The sequence below is a fragment of the Sinohyriopsis cumingii genome, chromosome 17, assembly GCF_028554795.1.
Source record: "Sinohyriopsis cumingii isolate HCF-2022 chromosome 17, ASM2855479v2, whole genome shotgun sequence".
NCBI classification, from domain to species: domain Eukaryota; kingdom Metazoa; phylum Mollusca; class Bivalvia; order Unionida; family Unionidae; genus Sinohyriopsis; species Sinohyriopsis cumingii.
The window spans coordinates 19,074,164-19,086,263 of NC_142977.1; the positions used below are offsets into that span (position 1 = coordinate 19,074,164).

General features: G+C 39.4%; 1 protein-coding gene across 6 annotated transcripts in view; it reads right to left on the bottom strand.

Annotated features, from left to right (window-relative positions):
* The window catches only part of LOC149777861 (nicotinamide N-methyltransferase-like), an 88,983-nt gene that overhangs the window by 59,164 nt on the left and 17,719 nt on the right, over positions 1-12,100 (bottom strand). The window contains exon 1 of one of the 6 annotated variants that reach the window (XM_089938952.1): positions 8,925-9,043. The exons of the other annotated variants lie outside the window; for them this stretch is intronic. The gene's annotated coding sequence lies outside the window, so the exon portion shown is untranslated. Of the gene's footprint in view, positions 1-8,924; positions 9,044-12,100 lie in introns of those variants that run through there. 6 annotated transcript variants of the gene reach the window in all.

Sequence of the window (12,100 nt, forward strand, 5' to 3'; positions counted from 1 at the left end):
GAGCCGGAAATAATTCCCACGAAATCAAACATGAAGCAGCTGATATTTGTCAGCGTTTATTAACCTCTAGCGTCATGAACAGTAGCGTCTATCGTGTACTGATGGATTAAATTGCCAACGATTACTATAGTGAGTGATCAATTAAATCGGCGATAACAAAATAACACGAGTATACACAATGCCAAAAGTGGACCTGAAAACGTCAGGGTGATAAATTCACGAGTACCGGTTTATAGCGCGATCTACGGAGATGGACTTGGCGATGTTATTCAGGGTTTATTTAGAAGGATAGTGCCAAACGTTATTCCGATTACAAAACAATTAGGCATAAAACCCATCAAAATTTGTTCTAATAAAGTTATTGAAGCTGTTGGTCATGTTGTTGGTAAAGCATTCTCGGCGATAAAAGACAGGCCCGCACCATTAGTACAATGACAACTACAGCAGAATGCTAAGCATTCCAATAAAACTACCCAGCACCGAAGTGACGCCAGCAAGTGTCAGTAAAATAATAAGTCAATTAGAAAAAGACCGGTTGAAAGAATTAGCTGGTGGGCCATCTCAGACAAGACAACCCGCAGCCGAGATGGGGAAAAAACCAACCGCAAACCTAATAGCGGATAGTAGTCTGGCCCGCCGTTATCGGTGATACTGATCAGTGTTGGAACATCCTTTTAGACAACAACGAATATAATAAAATGTCCTAGCGTATAACTGCGACATGGATGCACCAGTACTCTAGGACGAGTCTGTGTGTGATTATCAATAATTTTATTATGAAAGACGACAACCGGACCAACGTGGACAAGTGGAACCACAAGTCCAAGACACATCAATGTATTTCTTGCCCGCGAAGACATTTATTGAAGTACATGGTAAACCTGTGAAAAATGACGATGCAGCATACGCTGAAAATGAACGATGTGGATTCGTTAACAACGATAATATGGCGTTGTTTAACAGTACCATTTATGTAATTGATGGTAGAGAAATTGATAACGTTGATGTTGTTACGACAATTATTGGTCTTGCGAGACACTCCAACAATTATTCACGGTCCGTCAGCCCGTCCATGATGTTCGTGAAGGACATTACTGACCATCCCGACAATAGGCAATATTTCATAGTACAATTAACACAGGCTATCACTGCTGATCTTCAACTAGCTAGAATGATACCCCAACAAAGGACAGGGTTACACTGCGACACTACAGAGCGCAAATCCAGAGTTCAACCTGGGATTTGCAGTACGATGATCTAGGCTAACGTCGATGACAGATTTTCATGTGTCATACTACTGTCACAAATCTTCGGAATCTTCAGGCGTGTTAGAAATGTTATCTTCAGAGAAAAACATACGGTTGCACTGGTACGAAAGGCTACAAACAACGATGATATCTGGCGCGCTGAATTGTGGGAGGTGGTGCTAGCAAAGTAACATTAACATAACTAGCATTATGGATGCCAATGACGTCTTCATCAGTGACAGAAGAAGGGCGGTTGTTATCGTACATATTTAGTGGTGGTAAATCAACGCTGTCGTGGCTGAAAATCACCACAGACACAACACCTGGCAAAAACATCATCATAGCAGATCTCATCACGGCAAGGAATTTCAGCACCACGACATATACTCGTAGCGTTTCAGTGTGCCACCAGGTATAATGATCAGACAGCGAACCCAATGGTGTTTGATAGATTAACAGTGTCTACGATTTCGCGGATGTTAAATCAACATCAAGAACCACCCGAAGACATAATACTGAATTTTGACCAAAACACCGTTGCACTGGCGTATCATAGTTTGATGCGATTTATAGGGTGTGACCAGAATGTAGACTCCTGCCAACATATACCTCAGCGAGATTTTTCGATTTTATTTCCGACCTGTTACTTTTCGTTGGAATACCTCGATTTGTTCAGACAGTCAGTCGTTGACCTACACGTTTGAACTACTGTTGGTACTGCGTCAGCTGGTGGTTACAGAGTAATCGCTGTTATACTATCGAACAAAACAATACTGCTTGAAGGTGCTGACGGACGAATGAGAATCGTTGATGCGCCCATTGAAACCATTTAAATGTTTCACAGTGTTTTACAAAAATGTAATTAAATCATTCATGCTATTAAAATGTCATATCATCATCCACTGTTACCCAGATTAAAAAGCTACAATCGGCAACAAGGATGAAATCTTGGGCAAACATATCTCTGACATCGGCGGCGTTGTAAGCCCCAAATAAATTATTGCTGACTCAACGTCAGCTAAAACACTAAAATGACGCCAAGAAATCAAAAGCTGGCGTGCGACATGATCTTTCAGAGAATTCGATCAGTGATGCAGCAAAGATGGGCGGTATATTCCCGCTTATAGTGGCGCTATCAGCGCCGATTGCCGCCGAGGCTCCAGCTGTTGATAAAGCAGTTGCACTTGGTGTCATTGCAACAGCTGAGAAAAGCAACCGAACAGGGTCTAAAGACCGAAAAAAAAAGGGATGGGGTCTAAGATTACCAGGAATATACTCGGTTAAGGTCTTAGACTGCCGGGAACGCTTCGTTAAGCTCTCCATGTCTAATTTTGGTTTACTTGATTCTGCTTGGCGATTAAACATAAAAAACCTCAGATGTGTTTTCATGCGTGATCATCAGTTACCGGAAACCCCAAACCATGTTGAAACTGTATCATTAATCTCGATGGCCTTTCTGGTTCTGGTATTCATTGGGTTGCATACGCGGTTGGGCCGCGTGGTATTGTTTTTTTGATTCGTACGCATTGGCTCCACCGAGAGAATTGTTTAAACCTGTCAGCAGAATCGCTAGCGATTCCGTCTGGTATTCAACATTACCAACACATACATTAACTGATCCACCAATATGTGGTCCAGAAGTACTTGTGGTACTTACTGCCGTGTCAAGGTCATCAGCTCCGCCTCATAAACTTGCGCACGAATATAGTGGCCGTTGTTTTAAACAGGTTAATGGTTTATAATGGTAGATATTTAAGGGTGATCTGTTAAATTCAAAAGCCAAGGGTGACGTTGATCTGTCGGCGTATGCAATACGAGATGAATTTACTGTTCTAATGCATCTCGCCGTAGTTGATCCGTATGAGGTTGTTGTTTTTCAGGATCAATAAGAATGGTTAACGACGAGCAATATTAAATGGGTCGATATCATCCTGAGAGTCTCAGGTGAGACCAACGATAAATATAGTGGTATTTGCTGGCGATGGAAAAACGGAAAGACACAAGCGTATCAATGGGAGAGATCTTTAAACGTGTTGCTAAAGCCGGTGATACAATGATAGGTCCACTGAGTTGCTAATTTGAGAGAACCTGTCTCTGACGATGACGCTGCAATGAAGATATACATGGACAACAACATCATCGCGATAAGGGCCTTGTTAATAACAATCGGCGATGGATTGGCTATATTCATATCTGAATATAATGACCATTCGGACAGCGTTTGAGAGAATTCATGGAAACATAAATGGACTCAACAATATATTCATTGGAGATCCAAATCTCGTTAACGTTAAGTTTTCAGAAATTTGCACAACACTCGATATCACCGAGAAAAAATCAAAACGATTACCGCTGGTATTATTCATACAACTCCACTCATCAACGCGGTATAAACAGTAGCGTCCGGATCACCAACATGGTCACTATATATATATATATATATATATATATATATATATATATATATATATATATATATATATATATATATATATATATATATACATACATATACATAGTTGGTCACAACAAAACAGCCCTTTCAAACGTATCGCTGAGTTCACCGGGGTGTCCAGACTCCCCGTGTTTATCGCCGCTGAATTTAGAATATTTACGACATATCAATGGTGTCATTCCACAGATAGATTTTCCGGAACCGACTCAGTCGTGTTAAATCAAAATATCGAGCAAACATTCATAATGGAACCAGCAGATAACGACTTAAGCGCAACGACGTATTGGTGGTGTCTGGAATTCGTCGCGAAAACACCTCCTTTGGTAAGTTAGTATATAGATAATGAATTCCACACTGCCCTTTCGTTATAATCAAGCTTGTACGCGGAAGGCATCGCTGGAGGAAATCATCGACCAGCACATGACAAAACAAAACAAAAATATCGCAGACGAATCATCGCGATCGGCAATGTTATATACGTGGTCTCCTCGCTGTTCGCCGGAACAACGATATTAATCGCTACGTTATCAGCGCAACACGTGATATCGCCTATGGTTGGAATAGGTGTCGCTGTTGTTGTCAGTCTTGCTGTCAAAGTACATCATCAACCGCTGAGCGCCGCCAATGAGACATCAACGCTCGATTACTCCGCTAACATATCGGTAGTCCATCAGATCCGTGCTGTGATGGCCGATAGCAGCACCAGCTTATGTTGGAACACCAAACCAGCGCTATCTGATTCTTTGACAGGCAAAGAATTATTCATACAAGAACCAGAGTATATATACAGAGGGCAATAGTATGCTCTGACAGACAGTGACACATTGTGTATGCTTGGAGTGTCTGACTTAGATATCCCTGCAGCGGACAAATCAGGTGACCGACGGTAAGGGAATTGATCACAGTTTCTCCTAAAATAATGATTGCCAAGAGAATATGTTAAGAACATAAAAATACACAAGATGATCCGAGAAAGCAAGATGATCTGAGAAAAGCTGCGTGAGCAGTATATACTTAAGTATCCGATTCTTAATCTTAAACGAAGATTCATTATGACAGTACAACATCCGAACGAAGTGAAATCTTATGCTGAACTCTTTTGACAAATTACGTTAAAATAAGTAGTTAACAGGGGATCATATTAGGAGCGCAAGCGGTGTAACATACAAACAGCTGATTCTTGATCATTTTAAGATCACCGAAGACGAACTGCCCACGTTTAAACTAGCCAGGTTCAACATCAGTAAAACGCAGGACGGTCTCGATTACATAATTGACAAATATTTTCCAAACATCTCTGCGACATGGGGCAAAATAAGAGGTCTTCCAGATATTCTCCGATATAACAACGATCCAACAGGTGGTTGTCGTCATGTATCGCCGAATATAGTTGATATCACATGCACGATTTCAATTTGGTCTGTGACGCAGTCGACGATAGCAATACCGCGTTTGGGCAAGCCAGTTAATCCTGTTTATTTACCATGTCATAATATATCGCTGTCACGAATATGTTTTCTTCTAACCGACCAAGGCTGTAATTTATTGGACATACGCGGCGAAGAATGGACTGTTAGTTTGTAATATGCGTAACAGGCCGCGAAGATACATAAATAGTGCACATCGAAAAAAGCATGTTTTGTCGCTATTTCGTTACTATCTAATTTGTATTTGGTACCGGTGACGTTAATATTTTACCCTGGCGGATTCGGAAATCTTAACGGATTTCAACACTAGTTTTTTTTAGCTGTCTCGCACGAGCTCTTACAGCCGCTCGAGTTTCATATTGTCGAAACAACTCTGAACGTATGTTGTAAATGGATCTTGCCAGCGGAACAAATCTAGCTATCTCATTGTTGTTCTTGTAAATCATCCAATGCCAGTTCCATTTTGTGTTGGAGTCATTTTATAAATCGATTCTCTGTCGCTAGGTATATGTATCATCTTCCCGTCGCTGCTACATCATCTCAAAATCATTGTTGATTTTTTCAACATCAAGCTGAATCGCGAGACCATCTTGAAGTAATTTCTCAGTCTCAGCGATAATCTCGTTAATATATTTTGGTTCATTATAGAATAAACACATTTCTTTAATAAAATATTTTATCGAGCCCAATTCGACAGCGTGTTATTGTATCGCGTAAACTTATTGTGTTGAGTCCATGCGGGGTTTTCTGAGCATGTGCAAAAAGGTGTTCAAACTTAGTTATGTCCGTGTCACCGGAACACCAAGTCTGATGAATATTTGGCAGAGAGTGTTTGTCAACACCGTTAAAAAACCCCACACAAATACAGTTATCTCTGGTTCCTTTGGAATCTGAGTGTACTGCTGTGCAATGTAAATGACACTTGTATTTTTATGACTTCCTCGTGAAAATATTCTGGCCGGATTTGATTGTTTGACATCATCGTAAACCACAAGATTGTTGATATCCCCGTTAAGATTCTTGACGGACGGCGTATCGTCGACGTCTGTAATAACTTCAATAACATCTTCAGCTGCAGAACTTTAATTTAATTCCCTAATAATAGTATAGCATCGTTGGTCATCTACGGATGGTGCCACTAAATAAAGTTTGTCCCATTTGAGACACCTCATTATCAGATTGATCCCACAACTGTGGTTTTACCAGACCAAGACGGACCAATTAGAATAGATCGAATGGCATTAGGTGATACTCGATGATGCTTGACCAGTGCTTGTTCACGTGTTGCTGAAAAGTAAATCACGTTCATATTGTACAATTATAGTATTATTTGATGTCACGAGTGTATATTGCGTTCGATGCAAGACGGTCACGGATACAGCCGTGTTAAACACAACCTGGTTAAACACAAAGACGTTGAAAAATAACACCCGGTCACTTACAGGTAGACGCATCACCACGCCGTCGAAAGAAATTGTGATACTTGCATGACTTAACTCCCCACTGTCTCATCTCTCTGGCAAGATGGTGATTTGGAATCAACGCAATCATATGAGTATTTAAATATCTCTATCGCTAGCGATGTTTTACCAGAACCACAGAACCATTAAGAAGACCGTGCCATCTCGTGACTGAATCATTCACCAGCAGTGACGATAATGTTTCTGATAATTTATCATTTCGGTAATAAGCGCCAACTGGTTTAACACCGGCCGATTCAGAATAATTACGTATTTGTTAACGCTTTAGTCTGAAATTATCCCAACTAACATCACCAGCAATAAATGGTTTCACAAGATCCATTTTCGATTGATAACAGGTTTACTGACATATATGCGAGCATCAAGGATCTCAAATGAGTAAACTGAGGCGAATCACCATTGTATCGTGCCAATACTTTTTCCGTTTTATTCTTGGGATTGCACTTTGTCACGACATCAATACACCTCTCGACCTTGTATCTGTGGTCCAAAATCAAGATCTGTTGTGCCTCTGATTAATCTTGTGCAACGGCGTTTATTATCAGATGACTATCCCTACGTAAATTTACCGATAATTTTTTCTGCAGATCTCTTTGTTATGGCGTAGTAACCAGACATAATTTTGTGGTTTTTTCGATATTATCGATATGTTACTGCCAGTCACGTTAAAATATCACTATCTAACAAATAACATAATAGCACTATTGGAGCCCAACCACGTTGATTCTCATCGAGATTAATTTTTGTGTCAGATTAATTAAATTGACGTCCAAACCAGATTGGTACCAAAGAATGAACATTTTACGCAAACTCGAATGGTTCAATCTCGGCAAATCTTGTATGATCACAGCTAGGAAGATGACCGTTGATCGGATCTCTTGTCATTTTTTGTGTTAGATGACCGAATCATTTAAAATTCCGATTACTATCGCCGAATCCTAGAACTTCCGCAGGGTAGAAAGCATTGTTGGCAACCGAGATCATGTCCACGGATTTATATTTTGTATTTCAGAGACCACCATGTCCAAACTCGACACAAGACCGTGATATATCGTCGTGAAATTGTTTTGGTGCTGGACCCCATGAATTTTTGCACAGTGCTATACGAGTCACAACAGACGAAGTAGCAAAACATATATTAAGTAATTCATCGCTGTCGCCATCATCTTTTACCACAATCTGTTCATCGCAATTTGTAGAGATTCTTTACGATAAAGTATGCCAGACGGTAGCACAAATTGATCAAATGTTGATTCATCTGTAGCAGATTTATCTGCCACAGATAAGTCCGCGTCGTCACCGTGAAATAACCAGACCGATACATGGTCAATCGTACTAATATTATAAATCTCCTCAAAAATATCGCCATCATAAAATCGCATTGTTCTTTCCAGCGGAAACTTAGTTACTGATTTAGTCAAGGCGTGACTTACGATCAACAATCGCTATTGGGTCGTCCTTACAAAGGTATTGGCCCGAATGATGCAAAATCTCGTTTGTTTGTGTTCTTACCACAACTGGATACTTCAAATATATTTCCCAACACTGCTACGTTGTTTTATTTTGGCTCCGCTGATAAGAGTTTTCCCATTGTGTTATTTTTTTCCATCTGTGATTCTGCAAGTCCGCATCCACGTCTCGACCTAATCAAATGTTCCTTGACACGTTGGGCGTAACAATTTAGCGTGCCTGTGGCCGCGGTAGCGGCCTTGAATAATCCAGGTTGGACTATCTTGGCTAACATGTTCGACAATACATTTGATTCTAAATATGTACATGCTGTCATCCACAAGATTATTAATAATAGTCGCTGCTCGTTTATCCTTCATGTAGAATCAACCAAAAGACCATCGCCGTCTATCCTGAATGTTGAGGAGAAAAATAACACGAAAAGCACCATCTTGCGCAAACTTATTTTTGGACATTTGGATAAATTTGTGCAACTTTAACTCAAATGATGGTTGCTTTTTGTCACCCTGTAATATGTCAAAGTCAAATCTAGCGATGTGTTGTGGTTCAATCACCAATAATCGTTTTCGTTCTCGTTCATAAAGCTTGTGTCTCGCCTTCTCTGGTTCAATAGCCTATGGTTTCTCAATTTCACTCGCGCTTAATAATTCGTTAATCTGATTTCGCAATTATTTGTGTGCAATTTTCGAACTTGGGAAAGCTGGTTTTATCCCTGTTAGACTAACATGCTGTTCCATCAGCTACTTTTCAACGACAGAATAAGTCAATATTATATAATTAGTAAAATAAATTTCTCCAATTGGACTTTAGCAAAATAATATAATATGACAGGAACAAAAAATACTTGTCGATGGCTCATGATCGGACCAGTCAAATCCTGTAAAAAAATCTTGTCGTGGCGAGTACAGTGGTTATCACATGGCCAGTGTTAGACGTGGCAGAACTGGACCAAAACCATATTTGAAATGCGGAATTAGGCTCAGGGGAATAACTGAATCGTGTGTGTCTTGCGGCGGACGAAAATATCGAGCGTTTAAACGATATTACGAGATAAAAACACTTCTGATGACATCAGAATAAAAGATGCAAAGGATTATCTCGAGAGATATTTCTCTGCTGATAAATAATGTTGCAGTATAGAAAGAGAAATGTATATATGGAGCAAGTTGGAAATGACATGAAAGTTGACGAATTTAGATGTCATCCAATATTGACTAATTACGAGGTTAATACGGCCGGATCATCAGAAAGTGTCGTTTTAAAAAACCTGTTGAAAAAGTCAATATTAGAGGATACTTATCGACTGCTATTAGAATTCGAAATAGTAAGAAAATAAAAAAATTATTTCTGACATAGATTCGTTTATGATTACTTGAATGGGGCGATAGATGATTGTCTTGCTATAGATCACATGAACTAAAACAGATAATAGACTGGAAAATTTACAAGCAATCACACCAAGCGATAACAGCAGGCGAATAGCTTAGCCACTGGAAAATATTACGATATAAATCCATGACTTATTCACTTTGTGGCAAATGGTATAAATAATTCAGCTACATCAAAAGTTCAATCAAAAAATAAAATGTATTTATATTTGATCAATAATCAGCATCGATACAAGCCTCGGATTGGCTTTTGTATCTAAAATATTTTTGTATGTCTCAGATTACAAGATTGTGGCCTTGACTGATTCCATAGCAAGCGCAGAGTCACTAATTATTATTATTTTTATTATTATTACAACAACAATAGATCACCAAATAAACAAACAAAAAAGATTTCAGTATGCAAAGTAACGTATTGTTTCAGCAACAGCGAACTGTCAGAGTTCCCATTCGACTAACAATTTAGACATTGCCAAGGTCACGTGCGCCAAATATAGCTGTGAAAAATTGATCTCTAATAATAGCACGCTGGTTTCCAACACTCATTAAAAGTAATACCTGTTACGATAATAGAAAAGGAATGATTTAAAATGGTCAGATATTTAATAAATTATCTGTTAAATACGTGTACACTAAGTTTTTATCTGAAAGTACGAATGTACTGGTAGAGTTCATGTAAATTATTTTAGCCGTATATTTTTAACAGAGACAATGGCCGAGTAGTAAAGACGTACGGACAATCTTTCGATCAATTTGTGAAAACTTACCCCACTGTGTTCCTTTTCCGTTAGTGACAACGACATATTGGCCGCGTTTAAAACACAATTATTATAGTGTGTGTGTGTGGCTCAGATGCATTGAAAAAAGATGCAAAATCGTGGAATGGATAATTGTAAAGTTGTAAAACGTAAACCAATTGCATTTGCCTGGGCCCCTTCCTAACCCAAATACGCGTGTTCATTTAAGGCGCCCGGGGTTTACTTAGTGTGTGTGTGTGTGTGTGCGCGCGCGCGCTTGATTACAAAATTTAAATTTAGCCTGGACAACCCTCCGAATCTCTGAAGTTTCGTTTCGCACTTAGCGATTCGTCGGGGTGTGGGAGTGTTCACCCATAATTGAAAAAAGCTATGAAAGAAAGACTATGAAAAAACTAACAATTACCCAAGAAAGTGATTCAACAGAAATTCAACATCTATCAACCTGGTTGCAGTCATTTCCTTCCTTTGGACAATTAATGAGTCAACGTCGCATCTCTAAATTAACAGTTGTTTCATGTTAGATTACGAAAATGGGGCTTATTGTGTGTGCGTGTGCGTGTGTTTGTGAGCCCTCAAGGTCGAGGCCACTTTTGTTTTGTTTGCCGCACTCCGGCTTCTTCTGCCACACTGCAAAAATCATAGCGATAAGACTGAAACAAATGTTAAAACTACTTTAAAACCCAAATCACACACACACACACACACACACACACACATGCACACCAGTCTAATATGTAAACATGTCCTCAAAAGACATAGCAGCTTGTCCAACAGATCACTAGCTAGGAAGCAAATCATTAGTTTGTCTGTTTGGTAAGCAGCCATAAATAGTTTGAAGCGAGCAACAAGTAATTTGAAGAATCGTGTCTTTGCTGGGTCAATGCGTCTTTAACTGGTTGACCTAATGTATCACGGGATTTTGTTCCTGGTTGACGACCTTCTAACTGTACCAACATACTTCACTAGATTAGTTGGTGTTTCAGATTTCGACTTCATACAGTTTGATTATCCAGCTTATGACGACTAAGAAACTGGCGTCTTATTAGGGCTATCTCACATGTGCACGAAATCATCGTATCTAGCCAATTAATACGGAGGGGGTATTGTCATACGCCGACAACATCGAATATGTCGAATTAAAACGAGAGAGAGAGAGAGAGATATGTACATCTCTGATTATATTAAATACTAATAAAACAGAACAAAATATTGCGGGAAATAGACCGCTCCGGTGGCTTAAGTGGTTAGAGCGTCCGCCTCGGATGCGGGAGGTCGCTGGTTCGAACCCCGGCCTAGTCATACCAAAAACAAAAAATGTTACTAACAGCTACCTCGCGAGGCGCTCAGCATTAATACGTTAGTATTATGACTGGTCGGCATGGTGTCAGCATAATGTGTCTGGGTGGGACATCATGCTATATGTCTCTGGCATGGTGCCCTAGTGCCAGGCATCCCTATAAACTGCCACATTGCAGACATCGTCGATATATCACTGCAAAATTGTTAAGAGCTACGTTAAAAATCCAAAACACACATACACACATTGTGGACAATAACTGAATTAGAGAGGTTTCTTATTGATATAAAGAGCTCTCTAATTCAGTCGCAGAGCTCTTAAATTTAGTTAGAGAGCACTCTGATAAATTCAAGAACTCTATCTATATTAAATTGATTACGTGTGCAAACGGAAGCCCATAAAAATGTGCCGACATGGCCACATCCACATACTCAGGTATTATTAGCTTATTATCTTGCTTAACTAACCCTGGGACAAATGTTATCAATTGTTTTAAAAAACAGTCATTTTGGGTCAATTTGAATATTTTTGAAACTTGTCTGAAAATGTAACTTAGAACTTAATTTAGATTTAAATT